The sequence below is a fragment of the Mus musculus genome, chromosome X (genome assembly GCF_000001635.26).
Source record: "Mus musculus strain C57BL/6J chromosome X, GRCm38.p6 C57BL/6J".
Lineage (NCBI taxonomy): Eukaryota > Metazoa > Chordata > Mammalia > Rodentia > Muridae > Mus > Mus musculus.
The window spans coordinates 92499897-92527719 of NC_000086.7; the positions used below are offsets into that span (position 1 = coordinate 92499897).

The 27823-nt window shown below is 35.3% G+C and overlaps 1 protein-coding gene across 1 annotated transcript in view; it reads right to left on the reverse strand.

The window, feature by feature from the left end:
* Mageb18 (melanoma antigen family B, 18) overlaps positions 1–27823 on the reverse strand; it is a 480694-nt gene that overhangs the window by 381018 nt on the left and 71853 nt on the right. Inside the window, exon 3 of the mRNA NM_173783.3 lies at positions 22847–22933. The gene's annotated coding sequence lies outside the window, so the exon portion shown is untranslated. The remainder of the gene's footprint in view (positions 1–22846; positions 22934–27823) is intronic.

The window sequence follows — 27823 nt, forward strand, 5'->3', positions numbered from 1 at the left end:
TGTAGACAGCAGTCTTACCTATATGTTCAATGATCTGTGTTGATGATGTTTTCCTCAACAACAAGGTCCCACTGTCAGTTTTTAGAGAATGATCTTCTATCATCAGCTTGGGTTTAGGGAATCTCTACAGGACCCCCCTCAGCTAACAACTCAACAAGTGTAACCCTCAACAAGTCTCAACATTAGTAGCCTTCCCAGGCTACTAAAGATGGCCAGCTCAGACTCAGTATCCTTCATTACTAGGAGTCCTCCCTAGGGTCACCTTCACAGATTCCAGGAAGTTTCCAACTGCACTAGGTTTCTATATCCCTCTCCAATCCCTCCCAATCCTTATCTCTGGGAAGTCTTCTCCTTTATCCACTCAAAACTTGTTTTGGTGCTTGTGAGATTTTAAAACACTCAGGATTTAAGACTCCCTTCTTTTAGAAACTTCTATCACATAAAATAGCCCAGAATAGTTGACTAAAGCCCACTTATCTTCTATCATTGTAGCTGACAACCTGTAAGCCCTAAACACAGGGACAATTTGCTAACCAGCATCTTAATAAAGATGTAATGAAGTAAACAAAGCTAAGAAGCACACATATACCTCAAAAAACAGAACAAAACAAAAAGAAAACAAAAGAAAACAAAAAAACAACTAATCCTTGCCCGAATTGCCAAGCTACAGAATCTTGAATCTTTTTTATTTTTTGGAGGGGGATTCAATATGGGGTTTCTCTGTGTAGCTGTAGATGTCCTGAAACTCACTCTGTAGACCAGGCTGGCCTTGAATTCAGACATCCACCTACTTCTGTCTCACAAGTGCTGGTATTAAAGGTGTGTAACACCATTGCCCAGCTCAGAAATTTGAGTCCTAAGCCACTTAATTTGAGGATGGTTTGTAATATAGAAAAGGTAACTTATATATATGCAGCTAGAGACACGAGCTCCGGCAGGGGCAGGGGGTGTTACTGGTTAGTTCATAATGTTGATCCACCTATAGGGTTGCAGATCCCTTTAGCTCTTTGGTTACTTTTCTAGCTCCTCCACTGGGGGCCCTGTAATCCACCCAATAGCTGACTGTGAGCATCCACTTCTGTGTTTGCTAGGCCCTGGTATAGTCTCACAAGAGACAGCTATATCTGGGTCCTTTCAGCAAAATCTTGCTAGTGTATGCAATGGTGTCAGTGTTTGGAAGCTCGGCCATCAATGGAAAGAGAGGCCCATTGGTCCTGCAAACTTTATATGCCTCAGTACGGGGGGAATGCCAGGGCCAAGAAGTTGGAGTGGGTGGGTGGGGGAGTGAGTGGGGGAGCGTGTGGGGGACTTTTGGGATAACACTGGAAATGTAAATGAAATAAATACCTAATTAAAAAAATAATAGATATCAGGAAGCAAGAGTGGGTGGGTTGGGGAGCAGTGGGAAGGTTATGGGGGCTCTGGGGATAGCATTTGAAATGTAAATGAAGAAAATTTTTAATAAAAAATAAAATGGAAACAAAAGAAAAAAAGAAAAGGTAACTTATGCAAACACATTGAAATTTTGTTGGTTAAAGTGTTATAAATGCAAGTAATAATATTCTTCTCGAGTTTCAAATTTTAGTATTATTATTAACTATAGTAGCTGTGCTAAAAAGAAAACACTTCCCTGTATATATCAAGTAAAAGTTATTGCCACCTATTTTATTTCTGTGAAGACTTCAATAGCTTACTATCTTAAAGGTTGGGAGTGTTGAATATATAATTTTATCCTGAGATAACTCATGAAAAATGCTTAGCATACAGCCTATAAGACGTTAAAGTCTTAGATTAAAAGAAAAACATGAACAACAATGGTAAAACAAATGGGCTACTCAAAAATTAACTATCAAAATCACTCTAGGAGAAAACTTTCAAATATAAAATTTCATATTAAAGAAAATGTACTGATTTCAATCAAAATGTCTAGCCTTCAGTCATATGCAGCATACAAGGGAGATATTAAAGAAAAAAATGGGTTGTTGATATATAGAGAGTTGGCTATTGAGCCTAGGTTCTCTCAACTCCTGAAATCTTGCTAGGAAAGCACTCTACCCCTAAACCATATCACCCAGCTTAAAAAACCTGATGTAAAGAACCAATAGGAAAAGTCTTGGGAAGGAATATCAAGAAAACAAGTGGCCCTTGACTCATTCCTTACCTAGCAACAGATCTTCCTGTAAGCATTGTAATCATATTGAGTACAAGATTTTTGTGTACACATAAACATGCAATTTGTATTTTTGTTAGATATGACTTCCTGAAAGTGAAGTATGATTAAATAAACTAATGAAATAACATTTTTATTGTACCCTATTGGTTTTCTTTTTTTTTCTTTTTTTTTAATTAGGTATTTTCTTCATTTACATTTCCAATGTTATCCCAAAAGTCCCCCAAGCCCTCCCCCCAACTCTCCTCCCATGGCTGCATTCTTTCTGTGGGCTATGTTGGCCTGTACACCCATTTGCCGGAAATTACAAACTGGTTAAACAGAGGAGAAAAGAACATGTTTTGGTATCCCACAAGGCTAAAAAGCATTATTTTTGAGTGATGCTGGCCTGTTTCCTATGAATTATTTAGTTTAGTGGTGGGTAAGATTGATTATGTTATGATTCTGTGTTATCATGAGAATATTTTAACCTTTGTGACAGACTTTTTCATATGCTATCAATTAATAATTGTGGTTACTGTACATTTTTCAAAACACTTGAGAGTTTTAGTGTTCTCACCATGAAGAATGATAAATGTGAGGTAATATGGATTTTTGAACAATGCATATTCAAAAAACATTATGCTATATAAAACATATTCATAATTTTAACTAAATTAATTAATTGTAATTCATTATTGACTAAACTGTTCTTTTGGACATCTAGCAAAATTATATTCAAATTCTGTGATCTCTTAGCATTTCTAGTGTTGCCAAATTTGAAGGCCACAGCTTGTGCTCTGACAAGCCATCCTCAGTAAGCCAATGATCACCAATGCTTCAATCACATTTTCAAGCAGCAATATATATATAATGTAATATGAGTGGAGGAGGCATTCTGGTGGCTTAGCTATGCTTGGCCCACAAAAAAATGGCACTACTAGTAGGTGGGCACTTATTAGAGAAGGTATGGCCTTATTAGAGGAAGCATGTCATTGTTGAGGCAGGGTTTTGAAGTCTCATATATATGCTCAAGTCTGGGCAGTGGAATCAGAGTCTCCCCCTGGCTGCTTGTAGATCAAGATGTAGAACTCTCAGCTTCTCCAGCACCATGTCTGACTTCATGTTGCCATGCTTACTACCAGGATAATAATGGACTCAACCTTTGAAATTATAAGCTAGCCCCAATTAAATGTCCTTATAAAAGTTGCCTTAGTTATGGTGTCTGTTCACAGCAGTAAAACTCTGCCTAAGACAGGCATCTAGGAAGGATCTACTTTGCAGTTTAGGATTTCACTATGTACATCACTTTCCCTTTGTGTCTCAGAAATAGCACAAAGGACATCAGAAGAAATAAAAAGATTACTAGTATAACAGTTTTAATGTTATTTGCAAGATAGTATAATATTGATGCAAAACAGACTATGAAAAATGTGTAATTGAAAATAAATACTACTTGACATAGGTTATGTCTGAGGAAGAAACTAAATAGTTATAGCATAAAATACACATAGAGGAAATAAAATTTAAAAGCATATGTTCAAATTGTTTAAATGAAAATATAATGAGTAGACAATACAAGTCTAAGAGCATATGGGAAAGATAGATGCATAAAAAGGGGCATAAACTTGATAATTTGGCAATCAGGTTTCAAAAAATGATCTAATTATTCCAATCAAAAGACACATATTATTAGAATAGATTAAAATGCAACCAGCAGTGCTGCACTTTCTATAAAAATCAACTTTTAAACACAGATATTTAAGTGAATTTTTTTAAACGTCATACAAGTATAGGTACAGAGCTACCCAGAAAATGTAAACATAATCCTTCCAACGATTTGTAAGTACATAAAAGCTTTATTCATTTTTCAATGCATTCTTTCTAAAGATATATTTCTTCATGTTTCCCCTCTATCAACTCACTCCACATTCTCCCCACAGCCTTACCTATCCAACTTTGTTTTCCTTGTCTCTGTGTGTGTGTTTGTGTCTTTCTCAAAACAACAAAACACAAAAAATCAAAACAAACAAAAGAGCAACAACACAAAACCCACCAAAACCACACAAGACAAAGCAAAAAAGTCTACACCCACACCCACCCATAACATATAAGCAAGCAAAAACAAAACAAGCAAACAAATAAAAATCCTACTGAATTTATGTTGTGTTGGCCAACTACTGCTGGACGTAGGACTACAGTGGAGTGTGGTTATGTATCCAGTGATACCCCATTGGAGATAAATGAGTTTCCCTTTGTCAGCAGATGTTAATTGCAAATTAGAAGCTTCATTCATTTTTTTTCTTTTTTCCCCATTTTTATTGGTTATTTTATTTATTTACATTTCAAATCTTATCCCCTTTCCCAATTTCCCCTCTGAAAACCCCCTATCCCCTCCCCCTGCCTCTATGGGAATGTTCCCCCACCTGCCCACCCACTCCTGCCTCAGCACCCTAGTGTTTCCCTACTCTGGGTCATTGAGCCTCCACAGGACCAAGGTACTCCCCTCCCAGTGATGCCTAATAAGGTCATCCTTCATTTATAATGATCAAAACTATGATAGTGGGTATTTTATCAACAATTGAATGTAGAGCTTGTAATATGTCTACATGATGGAGTCTACTAACAAAGTGAACTATGGATACATGATTGTCATTCTTACACTGAGGAAAAAAATTTAAACAATGAAGAGGACCCACCATATGACTAAAGTGACACAAGATGCTATGAAGGTGTCTTTAAGTTTTCATTTATTAAATTGATTTCACAGCTCCAAATGGATCACTGATTATTACAGTTGCCCCACAAGGCTTATAGATCATCATGAAAGAGGGACTAAAAGTTTGTAAGACCCAGAGTTAATGAAGGACTTCTGCATAGTCGTGTTTCCTGGACATGACATGCCCATTATATGCATGCGCTTAGAGTGGCTTGACTACATACACAAGACCTGTGCAAAATTCATACTGGACAAAATCTCAGCATGGAATGAGGAAGGGCTCATGAAGTCCCACCCCCTAAATGGAAGCTATTGGTAATTAATGACTGGGAAGAAGAATTAGTTTTCTTCAGGGATTTAGCCCATCTGTGACTACTACCTGTACTCCAGTAGATGGCTCTACACCCATGCACATACTGGGAGCACTAAATGAACTCAGTGGGTTTTAAGAAAAGAATATACGAAGTTGGGGGAGAAAAGTGGTGGGCATAGATATGGAAAGAATTACGTGAGAGGCAGTACAGGGTGGATTTGGTCAAAACACATTATATCATATATGAAATTCCCAAGTAATAAATTAAGAGTAAATACTTCCTAAGCTACGTGCCATCATAAAACTGTTTGTCTCTCTATTCTCATTCATTTATTTCAGACTCTAACTTTCCTAAACTCCTAGCAACAGCCAAAAATAAAAAGTTCTTTGATTTGCAGAAGTCTACCCTGAAATGCCCTTTCCTCTTGGTGTACTTGAAAACTCAGGACTTTGCTCAAGTAAAATACAATCATTTTATTGAAAAATATCGAGATTGAGGCAATTATTCTGCCGTATTTTTCATTCTGTCACATAGAAAAAAAAATCAACTGATGATCTTTAATCTAAAATCTGCATTGTAATCTTAGTGTACAAATTCCTCCTTTACATGAAAATTTAAAGGGCCAAACCAAGCAAGATACATAACAAGTACTTAAGAAATATGGGGCACATTATAAAGGTTCATTTTCATGCCTTATCCCAGCTTTCATTACAACCTAATATAATTACTTCCAATATTTACCAGAGTGTTGGATAAATACAAATATAGTTGGCTATATTGAAATGAATGGACACTGGTATTCAAGAAGGCTTGATGACTAGATTTTAATTAAAATTTGCTTACAGTTTTCACTTCTTTCCTTAATTTTAGGAAGTCCTGAATTCCCTTCATTCAATTTATGGCCTCAAGTTATCTAGTAGAAAAAATATTTGGGAAAGTTGATTAATATATTACATAAAAAATATGTATAACTGATATTTATATCAGATATCTTCATATATGTCTTTATAACATGTTGCTAGTATAATAAAATGAGTATAATATTTTTTAGTTCAAAATAATACAGAGGATAGTATTTATTGTCTTTCCTTGAGGTCTAAAGTGTGATATTTTATATGGATAAGCCACTCTTCATTTACAGATGTTGGCCAGGTTCTTATCTTTACACAACATAAAATATTCAGATTTCTCTAGCTTCTGAAGAATGACTAAAACCATTAGACTTTTTTTCCCCAGCACCTCCATGCTAATGTCAACAACCTTCTCTTTTCATTCCGCCATCATCTTTAAAAGCAGCCTATTTTGATTGTGATAAAACACCAAATCGCTGTATTCAAAGCTGACACCCTAAAATGGTGGCAAAAACATCTGGTGGGTGCGGAATGGCGTCGTCATTCTGTGTGGGACGTGGCAGTTGTAAGGGAGAGGCAAAACGACAGCTGTGAGGAGGTTCTGAGCAGTTCCTATTTTCAGGATGTGCTGAACTCATAATTCAGGCCTAATGAATGTGTCTTTCAAATGTAACAGCCTGTTTAGATTCCTTCTTCCGCTATGGAAAAAGAACTGAATACAAAAATGGTAATGATTTCATGTAAAATTCATAAATAAAATGCAAAGACAAGGGAAATGGTTTGTCCCAGTGCTACACAATGAACTGTCATGCAATGTGAAGGATACATAAATGGAGCTGTTATTAAAGTCTTAACTGCAGTTCATTATATTTCAGATAGAATACAAGTAGAGCCAAAATATTTGTTAAGACCCTCTGACTCTATGCTGCACAATAAACATATATGCCCTATTCTTCCTACAAAATAACTGGAGTGATGTAATCATCTGTGTGAGAATCAGAGGCCAGTAATCAATGTTCCTGTTGGAAGGCAGGATGGAGACAGCACTACTAAAATGTTTACTTGGGCAAAACTTTTTGGGCTTGGATCATCAACAAACATATGCACATCATAAGTCAGATGCCTAAATTGTTTCTCTGATACCTGCTAGTGCTTTAAGTATTATTAGTACTTTAGATTTTGGAGGGGGATTATTTTGGTCTTGATTTCACTATGTAGCTGAGCATGACCTTGATTTCTGTTCCTCTTGCCTCCCATTTCCCAAGTACTATGATGGTTTTGAACTCTGCCTCCTCCTACCTTCTGGCTCACAAGTGCTAAGATTGCAGGAAATGCAGAAGCAGACCCAGCTTACTCCAAGATGTTGGGTGATAAGTTTGAGCAAGCAAAAACAAAGAAAACATATTTAAAAATTCAGCAAGTTCTTACAAGTTGAACCATCTAACTTGATAGAAATAGATAGTGATTTAAAGGTACAAATATAGACATAAAGAGAGTCAAATAGATAGAATCCTCATATGTATTTTTGTTTATTCTAATATTTCATGCAAATAAGATTAAGAAAAAGTAGGTGAAGAACATAGTGACAAGAAAGTTGATCATTTGAATTTTAAATCACAAAATGAAGCAATCTTTGACCTTTCTCATTTCTTGAAAATGAAAATTAGACAGACCAAGGCAATATACAGCACCTGTCTGGATATTGTCATAGAATTGCTGAATTATATACTATTTTTTATATTACAGCAGGCATTATCAATGAGAAAAAGTCATTTTCAGATGCAAATAACAGAATAAACACATTTATGCAAAGTAGAACATAACTTTATTCAAGGTAATGAAATCAAGATAGCTAACAAGCTCCATACAAAATTTGTTACTTTAAAATCCACATATTCAGAATGTTGTCTAGTTTAATAAAAATTTATACACCCACAGCAAAATTAATCCTAAAGTATGTCTTTTTTCCTCCAATTTCGAGTGAGCAAATATGACAGGAAAGTCAATGGTGAAAGGGAAATAGGTGACCTGACATAAAGCAAATGTTGATATATGGTTAAAAGTAGTCCTCCTTAGAAAAAGAACAGTAATTCAGTCCTAATGGCAGGGTCACGGATATTTACACTGTAGTGAATTGTTGCCACAAAGAAATCCTTCAGTAAATTAGCTTCTTCCTGAATGCTCCAATCCCTTCCAAACACATACAAACTAATAAATTGCTACAGGAATTCAGGAAAGTCATTTTTAGGACTTGGAGTTAATACACTCCTCTTATAGAACCAGTCTTTTATATTGACAATTTACCATAGGTGCTGAAAAAACTAATTATAAAATTTTCAATGAAGGTTTTAAACAGCTTTAGGACTCAAGAGCTAAACAATGACAATAGTCAAGATGTGTGTATTTTAACATGGCTCCCAAAATATAGCTTCTAAATGTTGCTTTTGATTTAAAACTTCTATGGAGTCCTTGGAGAAATGGCTGTGCCAGACATCAAGGAAGCTAGCTATTATGCAACAGTCAATAATGGAAAAAATTTTACACTGAGGTATTAAAGGGGTGAAATGATGCAAGGGCTGAAACTTAAAGTAGCAAAGAAAAGGAGGGAATATATAAAAGTAGACAACAAGTAGGACCTGGTTAAGCCATAGACTGGATTTTTATTACATTATTTTCTCTCCTTTTGAGAAGGCTTTAAAAATTCTACAACAAATATTTTTAAAAACTATTTTTTAAAATTATTATGATATTTACTTATATATCTACAATAAAATCATAATAAAACAAGCAAACAACAACAAGCCAAATATAATCTTATCCAAGTAGATCAAATGAAAATAATAAAATATCTTAAGTACCTAAGACTCATTTAAAAATTTGTCTTCTGTTTCATTATATGTTCACTAATCTTAATGAGTTCTTATCTGCTTTATATAGAGAGAAGGTTAAATATTTTATATTATAGAAACGTATCATAGTTTTATTCAGTGAGTCTGCTTCTTCTGTAATAGTTTAGCTACATTAATATAAGAAAAAACAATATTTTTAGCTAACTCTCCAAATCTCCATTATGTTAAACTTAGTCTTAAAGAAGAAGGAAGAGGCCAGTCAGTAGTGGTAGATATCTTTAATTCCAGCACATAAGAGAAAGAAGCAGGCAGATCTCTGAATTTGAGGACAGCTTGTTCTACAAAGCAAGTCCAGGATAGCCAGGGCTATAAATAGAAAGCCTTTAAATTATTTAATTTTTTCTTAAAAAGAAGGAGGAGGAGGAAGTGAAAAAGAAGGAAAGGAGAAGGAGAAAAAGAAAGAAGGAAAGAAAGAAAGAAAGAGAAAGAAAAGAAGGAAGGAAGAAAAGAAAGGAAGAAAGAAAGAAAGAAAGAAAGAAAGGAAGGAAGGAAGGAAGGAAGGAAGGAAGGAAGGAAGGAAGGAAGAAAGAAAGGAAAAAAACAGCAGAAGTATACCTCTTTGAGTTTAAGATCAGTTTGAACTACAGGACATCTAGGCCTACATAGTGAAATCCTGTCTCAAAGGAGGAGGAAGAAAAAAAGGAGAAAAAGGAGGAAGAGGAGGAAATGAAAATTAAAGGCTCTTCCTTGATTTCCCCTATTAATATTGTCCGCTTGATGAGCATGGTAGTACAAGTAATTCTAGCACACCTGAGGCTGTGAGGCAGGGGCACTGTAAGCTCGAGGCTATCCTTAATTAAACAGAGAGACTCTCTCAAAGAAGAAAGGTCAGAAAAAGAAAGAATTTGCACAAATAATCACATATAATATGTATCTATTAAGTTACATAAGCCCAAGTGATTCTCAGTATGAATGGTACTTATAGCTTAACATAATCATGGAAGAGATAACAATAATCAAGAGCTGTTTCTCACCTGTGGAGTCTGAAATTGGATGAGCATAAACAAAACAACACAAATGCAAAAAACCCCACACTAATGATAGAGAATGGTGAATATTTAAGTTCATTTTCTTTTGTTTCTAAATGGATGTAGGATAGACTATAAATTGAGTGTGAGAGAAAACTTGAAATAACTTACATAAGCATAATTACAGAAATATAGGGTGCTCTAGGCCATAGAATTGGTTAACACATAATTTCCTAGTTAAAATTAGAACTTCATTGCAACACTAGTCTCAATGGCCAAGATATAGAATCAACTTAACGTAGGTATGCCCATTAACAGAGGAATAAGTGTGTGTGTGTGTGTGTGTGTGTGTGTGTGTGTGTGTATTATATAACACATCAAAGTATTATATGTTATATATTGTCTGTGTTATGTAACACACACACACACACATTAAGCATAATGAAGAGTGACATTTTATCATTTACTGGGAAATAAAATACATCTGGGGATTACCACATTAAGTTAAATAAAGCAGGTCCAGAAAGTCATATTTCCTCCCATGTGCAGATTCTCGATTTCATGTTGAGCTATAAAACCACTTTTATATACATGACATGAATATAGAAAGAATGGGAAAAGGAAAAAGACATTACAATGTAGGGGAAGATGGAAGGAGGATAAAGAGAGGATATATGAGGTGAAACAGTTTGAAGTACTTAGTTGATTTTGAAAGATATTATTCTTAAGAAAACTATATATATATACATATATATATATACACATATATATATATACATACATACATACACATATGCATGTGTATATACATATGTGTATATACATATACATATAATGAATATATTCCAATAAGTAATACAAACTTTAAAGTTTAATTTTCCTGATAATAAATGCAACATTTAATGCAAAAATTAGTTCAGAATGTGTTCAATGATTTACATCTGAAAGGTAAGAAAAATAAGGCTCATTGAAAGTTCAATAAATGAGCTCACCCAGTTTTCACCTACTGTCCTTATTATTCTTACTGAACTGCACCAATTTTTGTGCTTAACTCAAAGAAATTAGTATGACAGTGAGATGCTTCAGTTAAAGCAGAATATTAGAAATTCAACATTTTTATGTGGAGTAATTTTTTTGCCTCATACAAACAATTTGGGCTCTCTCACTCTCCCTCTCTCACTTGTTCTTGCTTTTGCTCTCTCACTCTCAAAGGAGAATAAGAAGTCAGAAAATACGATTATGATGTGAGGTAATTATCTCCTGTCTATGGCCTAGGACCATATTTCTGAAATTAAAACATTTTTATGGACACAAAGGTGTCCTTGAACTCAACTAAATTTTTGGAAGTTTTTATGAGTGTATTTGTTCACTGAAGAAAATCAACTTTCATTAGATTGCCAAATAAAAAATTGGTGTGAAATTTAAAATAAGTGAAAAATTGCTGATTCAAATACAACTGTGTACTCGGGAGCAGGGAGTATCAGAAATCTTAAATATAATTTTGCCATCTATGCTCTTTAAAGGAACAATTCCTCAAAAACCAACTGCACATGAAGACTGTACAAATACAAAGATGTAAGAAATAGTGATTTATCGATTATATTATAAGCTTATAGTTAATAAAGTCCAAATAATGACAAACATTTGAATATGAAATGGATTTAATGAGGTGATCATGAATAAGGGTTAAAGTATTAAAGATGGCTTACTGTGTAAAGAAAAGAAGAAAGGATTGGTATGGTGAAACTGAACTACCTTTAGAACTGTATAGTGTACCAATTTAATCACAGCATTCATATATGTTCCTTCATGTGTTGTAATATTTACTATTCTGTTGCTGTGATGGAACACCATGACCATGACAACTTGTAAAAGAAAACATTGAACTCATCTTATGGTTCCAGAGAGTTAGAATTCATGATAGAAAAGCAAAGGCATGGCAGCAGAAACAGCTGAGAGTTCACATCTCAACTACAAGCAGGGAGCAGAGAGCACAATGAGAGCGGCATGAGTCTTTTGAAACCTCCAAGTCCAGTCACAGTGACACACCTCTTCCAACAAGACCACAACTCCTAATCACTCTCAAACAGTTCAATACATTAGGAACCAAGTATTCAAGCATAATGAGCCTATGGAGGGTGTTCTAATTCAAACTACCACAGATATCCACAAATATTTTAATCTAAGGGAACATTTGAAAAAAAATGAATTGTACTGTGCATATCTAAAAGCTTACAACACGATTCTATGAACCACAAACATACAAGTAAAACAGTTACTGACTTTATTTGTGGCAGGAATATCTATAATCTATGCATATAGGTGAAATCCCCAAAGCAGCATCATTTTATGAACTCCTGAGGTATCTTCTGGCATACATGTCCTCATTTTCTCCCCCACTCCCCTACCTTTGGCAACCACTATTTTAAAACCTACCTGTATTCATTTGAAGTTTTTAGATTGGCAACAAATATTAACAATATGTACAAAATGGAATATCAGTTACATTTTGGTTGAACCACTGCAGTGAATATTATAAAAGTTCCCCCCCAAAAAATTGAAATCTAGAACTACCAAATGGCCTTGCAATCAGTATTAATCAGGTAAATAATCAAAAAGAAATAAAGTTTCTGTCCTATAAACACATCTGCACTCCCATATCCTTTGTAGTAAGTACTATTCACAACAGCCAAATATGAAAAATAAGTATCAAGGGTCAAATTAATAAATATCCAGAATGGGATATTCTTCAGCCACAACATGGCTGAATTATGCAACTGGGACATTTTTGAGAAATAAAACAAGCCATAATCCAGGATATACCAGCAACTCAATGTTGTTGAATACATTTAAGATATTAACTTCAGATTTTGTTATTGCTGTGCTAGCTATCCCTGCTTCATCTACCTTCCAAACATATATAAACGAAATATATACCATACATAGGCATATATATATATATATATATATATATATATATATATATATATATATATACACACACACACACACACACACATATATATATATATATATATGTGTGTGTGTGTGTGTGTGTGTATGTGTGTGTGTGTGTGTGTATGTGTGTGTGTGTGTGTGTGTGTGTGTGTGTGTGTGTGTGTGTGTGCAGTGATCAACTGTACTTTGAACTCTGAGACAAAATAAATCCCTTTTCCTTTCATTTTCTTTTGTCAGTGTATTTTATCACAGCAAAGGGGAAAGTAATGAAGACAATATCCTAAATGATTTCTTTAGAGAGCAACTGATACAAAATTATCCAGCTGTTTCTATTGTTTCATCATCTAAAGAGCCTACAAATTCAACCAATCACAGATTGAAAACATACAAGAAAAATGAGTCTACAGAGATGTCTCAGTTGGTAAAAGCATCCTTACTGCTCTTACATAGGACTGGGGTTTGGTACTTCATGCCTACATGTCAGCTTACACCTGTAACTCTAGTTCTAGGAACTCTCATAACGTCTTCTGACCTCCACAAGTATCAGGCAAACACATGGTACACATATAAACATGAAGGCAAAACACTCATGCCTATAAAATAAAAATTTTACTCATGTGTGTAAAATAAAAATATAAAAATAATCTTTTCAATTCATTCTTATTTTATCTTACTTTTATTAATTACTTTATTTACATTTCACATGTTGTCCCCCTTTACAGTCTCCTCTCTGAAATAAAATATTCAAGAAAATCCTTAAAAATATAGAATAACAAGTGGATGCTCACAGTCAGCTATTGCATAGATCGCAGGGCCCCAATGGAGGAGCTAGAGAAAGTACCCAAGGAGCTAAAGGGGTCTGCAATCCTATAGGTGGGACAGCAATATGAACTAACCAGTACCCCCCCCCCCGGAGCTCATGTCTCTAGCTGCATATGTAGCAGAAGGTGACCTAGTCGGCCATCAGTGGAAAGAGAGGCTGCTCTCTTTGGTCGTGCAAACTTTATATGCCTCAGTACAGGGGAACACCAGGGCCAAGAAGTGGGAGTGGGTGGGTAGGGGACTGGGGGTGGAGGTTATGGGGGACTTGTGAGATAGCACTGGAAATGTAAATGAAGAAAATACCTAATTATAAAAAAAAAAAACAAAAAACAAAAAAATATAGAATAACAATTATTTACATAGGATGCATATTATGATTTGTGTCTTGAGTAATCTAGAGAAGAATTAACATTAATGGGAAGATTGTATAGATTATATGCAAAAGTTATGTTATTTTATATAGGGGACTTCATCATATGAGAATGTTGGTAGTTATTAAAGACTTGAAAACAAAACCCCATTGATGCCAAAGTATTACACATTCCAAAATTTCAGTGTCCATAATTACAGTTTTATTGGAATATAGCTATATTCATCCACTTGTAACTTGAATAGTTGTAACAGAGACCTTATTTGTGTCCAGCATTTAGATAGAGACATATACATCTATATGCATTTACATAGTCATCCTTTGGTGGTTTTCCTGTGTTCTGTACATTAACAGTCTATAGAAACCTAAAGAGTTTAGAACTAAAATGATGTTTTGTTCCCAGTGCTGCTTTAAACTCATACAAGAATGATCTTCCTGAAATTACATGAAAACAGGGATTCTAAGGATAAACAAAACATATGGGTTATATATGTCAGTTAGTTAATAATTATTTATTCAACAGGTTTTTAAAAAATCAAAAGGAGATGACTTTAGTACTATAAAAAGTGTTTTGTAAATGCCAAGAGGATAGCTACCCCCACCCCCTCACACACACACACACACACACACACACACACACACACACACACACAGGCAGGATGACTTTCACTTAAAATCTTGCCTCCAGATAAAATATAGTTTTAGGAGAAAGTAAGAAACAGAGAGAGTGGATGGGGAGTAAGAAGAAAGCAAAATAACAAAGAGAGGGAGGAAGAGAAGGAGCAAGGGAGGGAGGGAGAGAGAGCCCAATCTCCATAAATAATTTACTGCTAGCTTATAAACGATAGAGAAGCACAGTATGAAAGTCAAAGAGAGTCTTTAGATGCCATAAAGCCACTGAAAAGTGCACTTGCTGCAGCAAGTCTTACTGTGAGCTTTGATGTGCTGGGAAAGGACTACTAAGGTGAGGTTATCAGTTAACAGAAAACAATTTCCCTCATGTGGAGAAGTAGATTCACTGCTGTGCATCTGACACAGGTAAATGGCAATTTAAAAACAGAGTTACATAATGTGAGCTAGCTGAGAGAAAGAATCATGGATTCTCCTTCTGATGTCTAGAGCTAAAGCAAAATGCATCATGGACAATTCAGTCCAGATAATTCTTGGGTAGAGTTGCCATATACAATTAAGAACGATTCATGGCTAAAACTCACTGGGTCCCAGTAAGAATCCCTATGATGGCATAACTGCTAGGTCAATTAAAATATACCCAGATATTGTCACATGTTCCTCAGGGAAGTAAAATCATGCTCTATTGAGAATTACTGGTCTAATGGAAAGATGACAGGCATGGTGAAATTACAGCACTCAAGAAGCTAAGGTAAGAAGATAGTGAGGTCAAGACTAGCCCACATTATGTAGAAAGACCCATGGAAGCTTAATTACAAGATGAGACCCTGCCGTGATTTAAAAATAAAATTAAATTAAATTAAAATGAAGTCAAACATTACAAATCCATATAGTGTCATTATTTACACATCTAATTGTATGTTGGTACAATTTGCTTTCTTTGTAGATCCAAAAGTGAATCCTAAGGAACACCACTTGTTATCTCTCACAGTTTTTCTGAACAAATCCCCTACCACCAAGCAAAGTGAGCCAAGTAGACCTGGATTCTATTTCTGATCACATAGAGTTCAGAAAATATGACATGAAAGCAGCAAATAACAAGATGAATTACAGACAGGTGTCTAAACGCTTGTGATTATTTTTCCTGATACAATTTTGACAAACATTGTATGCAAAATAGTTTTCTACGATGAAATGGTAGAAAAACCTAATAAAGTCCAACTCTTTATTAACATTGAATCCAGGCAACTATTCAAATCACAAAGCCCTGCTGGGAAGAATATATACTCACACTCATAAACAATGCATAAATGAGGCAGATTTGGGAGGAACAAAATTTGAAATTCTGATTAAAATATGCTAGGAGCAAGCAAAACCACAGAAGAATGTAATTGAACACAAATGCTTCTACTCTGCCACGTCTCCCAAATGTGTTTGATGAAAGGCCTGTTATTTTAAAGTGCTAGTCTGTAGATCTTTATCTATTCTGTGGTTGTAGGGTTATATATGGAATATGTATGAATACAATTTGATTGTTAACATTTTAAACTGAGCTACAACCTTCTTCTCACCAAAGCCAGAACCTGCAAGTCAAATGAATGACAGAACTAACGTGCCTAACAAGATACTGTCTTGTATTGCTTCATAAAGCTTTCAACTAATAACTCATTAATGTCTGAATATAAATTTATTGACCTATATTGAGATGCACAGCAGGTTGATTGTATTGACTGAATTCAAATGAGTCCATTGGAACATGTTGGTCAATAAATGTTGATCCAAATTATAAAGATCAGCAGGGTCGAGTGTAATGAAGCTTGTGATAAGCTATATGCTATGTCTTTTGTTAAGGAGCATTGCCAGTAAGAATAGAAATAAAGCTTTAATAGCATATTACTGTTGATATTTACTTGCAAAAAAAGCCATTAAATGAATACATAGGTGCAATCAAGGATATGCTGATATAGCACTTAGCAATAAGAGTATTAACTTGTTTCACAATGTTTTGAACTACCAAAATAATGAAACTGTATTGTATAGGTCCTGTTGACACAAACATCTAATCTGATTGGTGGATACTACCAACATTGAAGTTAATTCACTACCAGTTTGGAGAAAGAAATAGACCTCTTTTTTCTGTTTTTTTTAATTAGATATTTTCTTTATTTACATTTCAAATGTTATTCCCTTTCTTGTTTTCCTCTGGTTTCTGGATAGGGGGTTTTTGGAGGAGAAAAAGACCTCTTAATTTATAGAGGTGAATAATTGTTTGACTATTTAAATTTCACAGCAAATGAGACAGTGAACAAGTAAAACATGAATTCCAATGATGGGAAATAATTATTATAATCATTGTTTGGCTTATTTAGTACAATTGTAGGAGGTAAGGGTATTATTCCCATTTTATACATAGTAAAATTAAGGCTTAACCATGTAATACCGCCTTATTAGTTAATAGTGGATATGGAATACAAAATCACACAAATCTGGATTCAAAATATAGAGTCTCAAGAAGTACACTATACTAAGAGTTCCAAGAAGGAATTAGACGTCTCAGGACTTGGAAGGTATTTCTAGTAAAGAGATAGGACTTCATAAAAGCTGACAGAAGAAATACGATGCATTTGAGTGAGGAGAAGTAATCCCTGGTGGCAAGAGTCCAAACTTTTAATCCCAACACACAGAAGTTAGAGGCCAGAAAATGACAAGTTTAAGGCCAATCTGAGCCACCTAGCAAATTCAAGGCTAGCCTGCCCCAAAATGAAGAAACAAAAATGAAGAAAAAGAAAAAAAATACAAAAAGTGAAGAAGAAAACAATGGACATTTCAAAGACTTTTTAAAAATTGACTTATAGGCCCTTGGTCCTGTGAAGGTTCTATGTCCCAGTGTAGGGGAATGCCAGGACAGGGAAGAGGGAGTGGATGGGTTGGTGAGCAGGGGGAGGGGGGGTGGAATATGGGGTTTTCAGAGGGGAAACCAGGGAAATGTAAATAAAGATATTAAAAAGTAAAGAAAAAACTGGCTCATTATCATAGAATTTTATAGATGTTTGTACTTCCAACACTATAAAGGCAAGTAATTTTTGTGGTATATCATCTCTATACAATCAGAGAAAGGGAGGAAAACATCTCAACTTATTTCAAAACCCAGCTCTTTGCAAAGCTTCCCAAGCTTTGCAAAAGTAATACATATAAAATCATACACTCATATACAATGTACCCCAATAAATCAATATCAGTTGATTCAGTAAAAACTCCCTCAATCAGTTACCAAGTCAGGTCTAAACTAGCATCATATTAAAGCAAACATTGCCTTTATAAGAAAGATCCTCCAAAACAATTCTAGGAATTCAAAAATTGTGCAATATGATTGTCCAGAAGAAACTATCCATATTTGCACATAAATACCAAAACAACAGTAAATATAAGTATCTATTTCTGATAGAAAAAAGATACAAGAACAAGAAAAGCAGCAAAAGAATTTCTATATATTAGGTTTTTTTCAATACTACAATTATTTGCAAAATTATCTATTGGAAAAACTATTTACCTATAGATAGATATGTATATACATGCATATATATGTATAGAGAGATAGATATGTAAACAGACACTAGAAAGATGGTTTAGTGGTAGAAAGCATGTGTTACTCTTTTAGAAGCCCCAGGTACATTTTGCAGTACCCACAGTGTAGCTAACAACTAACTGTCTGTAACTCCATTTCCACAGGGATCTACTGCAATTGTTTGGCCTCTGCAGGCACCAGTATGCACTTGGTACACATATAAACATACAGACAAAATCTGTATGTGTAAAATAGGAATGAATAAATATATTTTTAGACAAGGTCTTTCCATGTGGCCCTGGGTATTCTGGAACTTCCTACATAGACCGGGGTAGCCTTGCACTCACATAGATTCACCTGTCTCTGGCTCCCAAGCACTATGATTAAAGGCATGTACCACCATACTGAGCTAAATAAAGCTTTTAAAAGAAAATTATTTTCTAACCTCTACATGCTTAAAATTGTGTGTATATATATGCATGTGTGCATGTGCATATACACATGAAATTTTATGAAATTAAATATAAAATTGAGTAAGTTATCATTTTGTTATACTTTCCATGCAAACTAACAGTAAGAAGCTATGAAATATAATGGACAAATTATCAACTTACAGTAGCAAAAAGAGCAAGTGTGTGTGTGTGTGTGTGTGTGTGTGTGTGCGCGCGTGCGCACATGAACTTATGTGTATGTATGCAAACAGTATATGTTGAATAAGTATAATACTCAATACACATATACGTATCTTTGTATCATACCTACAATTTTGATGCATCTAAATGTTCACATTAACTGATTTTATACTTGTGCAATGCTAAGTATACCCATTACCTGTATACATTTGATGTTTTCTTTTCATTCAAGACCCACATGAAATCTACTATATCCTCACATGTATTTCATTGTACTTACTTTTATTTCTGGTAGCTAAAACTTCCCCCATATCAGTTAAGTCTACTTATATAACCCATGTAGAATGTAATGCTGGTTAATTGGGTGCTTCCTCTGGAAAACATGCCACCATGATTTGAGATTATCATTGTCCAAAAAGAGTAATTGTCATCACAAACGTAGTCACTAAATCTATGCAGAGGATAAGAAAATTGACAGTCAAGGTTTTGTTAACTAAGAAGAGAAAAGAAATGGCCCACAAAGGTTTTCATACTTCCTAAGCCATTGTTTCATAAGATGCAACAGGCCTGAAACCCATCTTACAGTTAGCTGCTCCCTTCCACCACTGAACATCTGGGGAAAAGTTACACATTTGCTAATGCAGTGCTAATGAGGCCCACAGAGATAATGGGAATGAAGATACCTTGTCTGGTTCCCAGGAAAAATAAGATACAATCCACCATGGTAGATACTGGTCTAGATTGCTGTCTGTTGCTATGATAAACTGTATGACCAAGAGCACTTGTGAAGGAAAGGGTTTATTTAGTTCAGGTTTCACTTCCAGGTAACAGTCCATCATTGAGGAAAGCCAGGGCAGGAGCTCACATCAGGAACCCAGAGGCAGAAAAAGAACAGGAGATCACAAAGGAATACTACTTCCTGGCTGGCTCATCTAGCTCATGCTCAACTAGCATTCTTATACATCCCAAGACCATCTGCCTGGGGATGGTGCCATGTCTGGTGGGCTTGGCCTTCCCCCATCAATTATCAAAAAAAAAAAAAAGACAATCCCTCACAGATATGGTCATAGGCCAATCTAATCTGGGCAATCCCCCAATTTAGACTTCTTCTGATAACTCTGTACTGTGTCAAATTGACAGCTGAAGCTAATTAGGACAGATACCAATGTAGGTCCCATGATTGGTGACACCGAGTACCAACCTCCACCTCTTGTCATTGCCAAGTCACTACCCATCCCATCACCACCAAAACTATACAACTTATGGAAATGAAGGAGGAGTAAGTTAATCTTAATTAGATGCATTTAAATTTTAAATAACTATGTATCAAGCATTCACTACATATTTCTTTCCTATCACTGGAAAGATCTTTAAAGTGAAAAGGAAAAACACTACCAGAAAAAAATGCAGTTAACATTTTGTCTACATAAAGACGGAACCTGAAAATCTATCCGCTGAAAACAAGTCTCAGTCTGTGCACAGAGAATGCATGTGATGGCTCAAAGTTGCTTCCAAGGAGTGCATTTTGGCTCATATTTATAAAAGTTCACATGGACTACTCCACAGGGAATAGCAGGGGAAAACACTTTACTGTCATTCTTGAAGAGATGGGAGAGAGTGATACCTTTTGTGATCTACCATTATGTGCAATATGTGACCGTGCAATTATGAACCATGGCATTTCAAATCTGCTAGTCCCTAGGTCACCCACATCCACTGGTAGAGGAAATAGGAGAAGTTAGCAGCAGCGGTCTCAAATCAATAGCTGGACACTCAGAGCTAATAGTAATAGAAAACATGTGTGCTGCAGGTGCCTGATAACCAGAGCATCCTGCCGAGGATGATGGCAAATCATTTTGACAAATTATAAGTCAGATATAAAAGTTTACTTCCAGTCTGCTTAATTTTCTCTGATCTCCCTTAGGATATTAAAGCTCAATTGTATTACATAAAATATGAATTCCCTTAAAGCCTGTTATCAGTCTAAATACTAAACAGCATAGTCCCTCTAATTGTTTTCTAATGAGTTGATTTATTTTTTTTCTTGATACAGAGCCTTGGGCAACATCAGCTGGTCTCTAACTAGTTATATAGCTGAGGCTGGCCTTGATTTCCTGTTCCCGCTGCCTCCCACCACCCATGTAGTGGGATAACAAGTGTGCATTACCATTCTAAGCTGTAATAAAGAGTATGAATGGTCTTAGGATATCTTTATTTCCAGTCACTCACAGATGAGTTTATCATAGATCTCTTCCAAAAAATAAGTAAACCTCAAATTTTAGGGCTAATGTCTTAACAAGTAGGGAAGAAGGTGAACACTTCCTCTAGATAAGGAGTTTTGACACAAGGCTAGTGTGATTAACTTAAATGTGAATAGTAATGCTGGCCCATATTCTACTTCTGTGGGTTACTCCTACAGAAGGCAGGTGGTTTATTACAACTTGTAGAGGATTCCTGGAAAGCTTACTTTTTCTCTGGGAATTTTAACTCAGAGACAAAAATTTTGGACAAAAGTTTCCTATTTATTCAACATGCACTGCCAGGTAAATTGGAAGCTTCATAGCTGGCTGAACATGAAAGTCAAACAGCTGTTACACTTGTTTCTATCTCCAAGCTGGTTCAATTCCAGTTCAATCTGTCAAGGTCTAGAAAAAAATGAGGTTTTCCCAGACAACCAGATCCAGGCCTGATAGAAATTTACATCTGCAAGTGCATTCCTTCAGCCATCCCCGAAAGATACACCTGATTAAGTTTCCAGAAACTACAGAATTATGGTGATTCCAGAAGACTTATTGACTGAAACTGATTAACGTCTACTCCCAAGATAATTCACTAGGTCCCACAGCAGTAAAAATGTGTGTGTAACTCACTCTCTCTTCCTAGAAGAATACTGCTCCACTGGGAAATCTTCCAGTATCCAAAGCAGCAGAAAGACAGTACAAATATTTAACAGCTCAATTTTAGTAAAATCCTTGGTTATCTTTGCCAATCACATGACAGTGTTGTACACACAACACTGAAATGCTGCCTAGGATCCCACTCCCCCATTGACTTGGATCTTACAGACTCTACATTCAGAGCAGAAGATAATCCATTCATATGCACTCAGCCATCATGAAAAGAAAGTTCCTCTTTTCCAGCATAATTTTGTGACAGGAAATGATGCCCATCAAAGAGCAATTTCTGATATCTTGGTTGACTGATCACTTCACAATAAGAAATGTAGTCTCATTGCAACCCCTTATGGAGTATCTTATTTTGATTTGTTTTGTTTTATTTTTTAATACTAAAGATGCTTTGTTGAAATGCTAAGGTCCTGGTTGTCAACATAGAACCTTCCTGATAAGACAATTGAAAAAATCTGGTAAATGACTGGTACAGCATATGGCTCTCCTGCAATGCAACCAGTTTTTCACATAGGTGCACCATAAAATCTTGGGCTTTGAAGCAACTCTATCATTGATTAACAGCCAGGCCTAAAACCTAGCATACACCCACTTTTGTTGTCTGATTCTAAGTAGTTGCTTTGAGAATCATATATCTATTCAAGTTACATTTCATTTGTGACAAACATTTTAAACATTCTTTTCATTGATATGACCTCAATTTGTAGATTGTTTGAAATATCCTTGTATAGTATAAACAACCTAGAACTACTCTTGGTTCCCTGAGAGTTTAGAGACAATACAGAAAATATATTGTAAAAATCTCTCTCATGGGGAAGTACCTTTACTGCTATCACCAAGGTAAATAATATATTAGAGACAATGTTACAGGCCAGCAGACAGACCCAGCTTCCATCCTAGGAGATTCCACACAACCTGCATCCATCTCTACATGACATGTACTTGATCATCAATTGAAGGCACATACCATGATTACACATATCTATTGTCCCTCAGTATGATTTCTCATTATGTTTTTCTGCTTGTTCCCAGACCAGGATAGTATCTACTTACAAGTTGTCTCAGTTACTTCCTTCTGCTGGACCAGTCACTTCCACAGATGCTTTTTCACTGCCACAGCAAAAGCAAACAGCACAACACCTGGAAAAGAAGACTTAAGCATCAACCAATTTCTCAAGTATAGAAAATTTATTATTTTTATAATGATGCCATACAAATATTACAAATAGAATGACTAAAACACGAAAATTCCATTGTCTCGGTGTTTTGCAGACTAAAAGAAATAGATTATAGACCTAAAGTCATGTAGACATTTAATTTAAAACAATGTAGAACTGGTGCCAATATCAAACCTTTACCCCTATGTTATAGTTTCCTTCAGGTAGGAAGATGCTGTGCAGTCTACCAAAAGAGAACTGTGGACACCAACCCAGTTACAGAACCCTTTGACCTACAATCTGTCCTCTATGCAAGATATACTGGGGCAATGGTGGCACAGAACTTGTGGGAGTAACCAATCGATGTCTGATTTGACTTATGGCCCATTAGGTGATGTGGAACACATATCCAACACTTCTTGGGTGACGAAGAACAAGAGACTAGATAGTTCAGGGACCTAGTATAAAACCCGATACTACTGGTCTTTTTTTTAAAAGCAGTGATAAAATTACTCCTAATGATATTCTGCCATATTCATAGATCAGTGCCATTCAACCATCATCAGAAAAGCTTCTTCCGCAAGCAGATGGGAACAAATACAGATACCCACAGACAGATATTATACAGAGAGGCAGGGGACTTGAAACACACAGCTCTAAATAGGATGTCTCCATCAAATCCCTGGCTTTAGGATTCTGGTAACCCTACAAGAGGAGGAAGGAAGCATACAAATCCAGAGTGGACCCCCAGAAGAATAAGGCATCAACTAAGCAAGGCACATATGAGCTCACAGAGATGGACACAGCATAGGCCCTACATGGGTCTGCAGTAGGTCCTCTACATATATATTATAGATTTCAACTTGTATGTTTATGGATTCCTGACACGTGAGTTTCTAACTTTTGTGCCTGATCTTGGGACTCTTTTTCTCCTATGGGTTGCCATGTCCAACTTTGATATAAACTTCTTCACCCTATTGTGTTTTATTTTGTCATGTTTTGTTGTTATCCATTAGAAACCTTTTTTGTTATTTTATACTAAAAGATAGAGTGAATCTGAAGGGATTCAGAGGTAGAGGAACTGAGAGGAGTAGAGGTAGGGGAACTATAATCAGGATATATTGTATGAGAAAAGAACCTATTTTAAGTAAAAGGGAGAAAGGGGAGAAGTTACATGCCAGTATCTCTGATATGAACTAACCAGTACCTGGGAGCTCTTGTCTTTAGCTGCATATGTATCAAAAGATGGCCTAGTCGGCCATCACTGCAAAGAGAGGCCCATTGGACTTGCAAACTTTATATGCCCCAGTACAGGGGAATGCCAGGGCCAAAAAGGGGGAGTGGGTGGGTAGGGGATTGGGGGCGGTGGGTATGGGGGACCTTTGGGATAGCATTGAAAATGTAAACGAGGAAAATACCTAATTAAAAAAAATTAAAAAAAAAAGAAGGTAGCCATTTCAAGAGAAAAAATAAAGTCACCTTAAATAGGCTCTGTTTATAGAACATATTTACTTAATAACCAACAAACTGTATCCCTAAAATACTAGTTATCTTTCAATTTTTAAATAAAGTTTAGGCATGTTTAGACCATAGCCCATGGGCCACATGCTTCTGAGGATAGCTATGAATGTGACTAACAAATATAGAATCATAGACTTGCTAAAAGCATTGAGACATGTGGGGGGTTTTGTAACGCAGTTGTATGGTTATTGAGTATGAACTTTATAGATAAAAATGTTATTCCATGAAATTGAAGTATTAGATACACATGGTGTATAGAATTATTATATTTTATAAATAAATGTCAAAATATATAAGTAGTTTTCTAAGTAATGCTATAAAATCTTGTCTTCCAAAGCCATTCCAAACTGAGCACAGTTGCTGGGGTATAAGAGTTAGAAGCTGAGGGCTCGATGGCAGGCAATATATCTTTACTTTCTGATATGTTCCTCCCACCGTCATAAAAATACTACTTGGACTTTAAGTACTGGAAACATTGTCTCCATTCTTAAATTATTGGCAACTATTTGATATTTGGTTGTTCTTTTTTTTCTCCCCAGCTATTACCCTAAGTTCTGCCTCTTTGGAGTCACATAGTCTTAGTTTAGATCCCTACTCTAACACAGAAGACTCAACTCTGGGTAAATCATTTTCTCTCTTTGAACCTCAGTGGCTATCACTCTTGATTAACACCCTCACTCCCATCCTAAATGTTGAACTTAACTAGATAGCCTAGAGTCTATATTTTTAAATGAGTTTGCAAAGATTTATTTCCAAGAAGAAATGGTGAGAGTTCATCTTTTGTCACTGTTTGGCAACTGCCCTCTTCTAGCCATGAAATATATTCTCATGTGAAATAATATTTTTTTTTGCACAGGAGTAATGATGAAACTACTATCTTTTATGTACCATCAATACAAGAATACTGTATACCAGAATCTAGATTTTATCTAGATTCCTGGTTACTAAGAAGCACAATGAAGTTGAGAGTATAAGTATTTTTTAAAGCTTCACTAAACGTCCTTGAAGAAACATATCAGGATTGGGGTTTCCAGCCACCTTCTCCAATTCTACACATAAATTTGTTTCTCGGCCTTCTTGGATGTCAGAGTGGAATTCATGCTCTCTGGCCACTCAGTCTCTATTTACTACCTAGTTCTGCTTTCCTGATTATTTCAGTTTTATGTTCATCTTGAACTGAGGATTTTGACAATTACACCACCCAACTGGATATGATTTTTGAACATAAATCAAGTTTATGCTTCCAAAATATTCCAAGTGTAATATTTTTCATAAATTTTGAGAACAATTCCATTGTTTCAGCTAAACAACACATACATAGTTCCAAAATCAAAAATATTGAAGAAAATGTTTGTTTTTACCCTGAAATGCTTTTAATTTCAGATATTATTAATATTTACATTATTAATATAAGAAAAAACACTGTCTGTGGTTCCCCAAAACAATCATCTGTAATCCAAATAACTTAAATATCTATTAAGGCCAAACACACTTCCACTTATATAATATATTTTTGATTCCATATCTCATAATGATTTTCAGAGCATATGTATATGATAATGTAGTTTTTTTGGAAGGTTAGCTATAAAAGTTTAATTCAAATGAACCCTTATTCAAAGAAACTTTCTAATAAAGATTTATTTTATGTATACTTATCAGAGTGCAAATTAGATTATTTTCCATGCTCTTTCCATTCTTGCAATGTGTACTTATTGGATAAATGGCAAGACATTAGATGAGATTATTTATATTCATTTTAATAAAGTAGAATAAAGACATAAAGCTAGTAATGTTTCTCAGGCATTAAAATCTCATTGTGAAAGGTCACCCAAAACTCAATGACAAATTCATGTACATTATACCTCAATGACATGGAAACATAATACTTGTGGAAGTGTTAGGATGGTTATGTGCATTTCTTTATCTGTGTTTATGTATCTGTATTATTACCTTGACCTTCCATGTAGAGATAGAGGAGAAAAATATAGTGAAAAAAGCATTGTATGTTCTATATTCCAACATAAAATTATCCACATTGGTATGCCAATGTCACACTAACAGTCTTTCAAATGAAATGAGTGAATGACCAATTAAATGGAGAAAAATATATTCTTTTTTCTGTCTCATACAGATGAATAAGGAGAATGGAGAGAAATAATGAGTTGGGAGAACAAAGCTTATTGTCCTACCCTATATGATCCTAGCATTGGTGAAGTTGGGCTCTGAGCATTTGGAGAGTGGGAGAGATGAGGAGTAGACAAGAGAAGTTTCCGTTTTCTGAGAATTACTCTACTTAAGGAGTAAATATGCACACCTGTAAGCTCCATATGATCTCTCACTTGTTAATTTAAACTACACAAACAATTTGTGGAAGCCTACATTTGCAAACTCAAGTGTTCAGAATCAATGTGTTAAAAATAAAAGAGAATTTCATCATTCTGAACCTTGGGTAATTATGTGCTTAAAGAAGTCTTACTCCAGTTGTTCATGGAGATTTTCTTTTAAACCATTTATAGTGGTTTATAGGAAGAAGGTGTTTATGTTACTTTTGTGTCTGACACTTCATACTAGCAACTGACTCTAATCTTTGTAGGGAAGTGCAGTTCCTGTTTTTGTTTGTTTGATTATCTGGTTTGGTTTGAGACACCCTCTTGGCCTTGTATCACAGATTATCCTGGTAATCATTATGTAGCTCGACTGATCTCCAATTCAGTAATCCTCCTGCCTCAGATTTCAAGTTCTAGAATTTTGGGCATGAGCCATCTCACCTGGCTGGAGGTTTTTCCTTTTGTTTACTTTCTTTTGCTGCACCTAGATTTTTTTTGAGCCTCATTATAACATCTCTATGTATTTTACCACTATCTCTACATACTCGTTGCACTTCATACCTTGTCTTCTAAGTCCTCTAAACATTCAAAGTATTTTAATAACTAATAGTTTCTAAAATTCTTACCTTGTTCTACCTAATGAATTAATTGTAAAATGGTTTTAAACTCAAAATTCTATTGAAAACAAGTGCTTTAATTGACATTTCTACAAATTATATTTAACTCAAATGTATATTGAGATTATGCTGTGCACCATGCATCTGGTTTATAAAGCTCAACAAAACATGACTTCACCTTGAAATGGTTTATCATTTTCCTGGTGAATTTAAAAGACAACTTATCAGGATAGAAAAAAATATGTGGAGTTCAAAATTTTCAAACGAACCCTATAAACTACTAGTTATCCTTAAGGTACTGTCACCAATACCTAAGAGAATCAGCTTAAAGAGATGAACTTTTCTCATTTTCAGGGAGCTTCATTTATGGTTGTTTGGTCCTATTGGCTTGGCAAAGCATCATGGCAG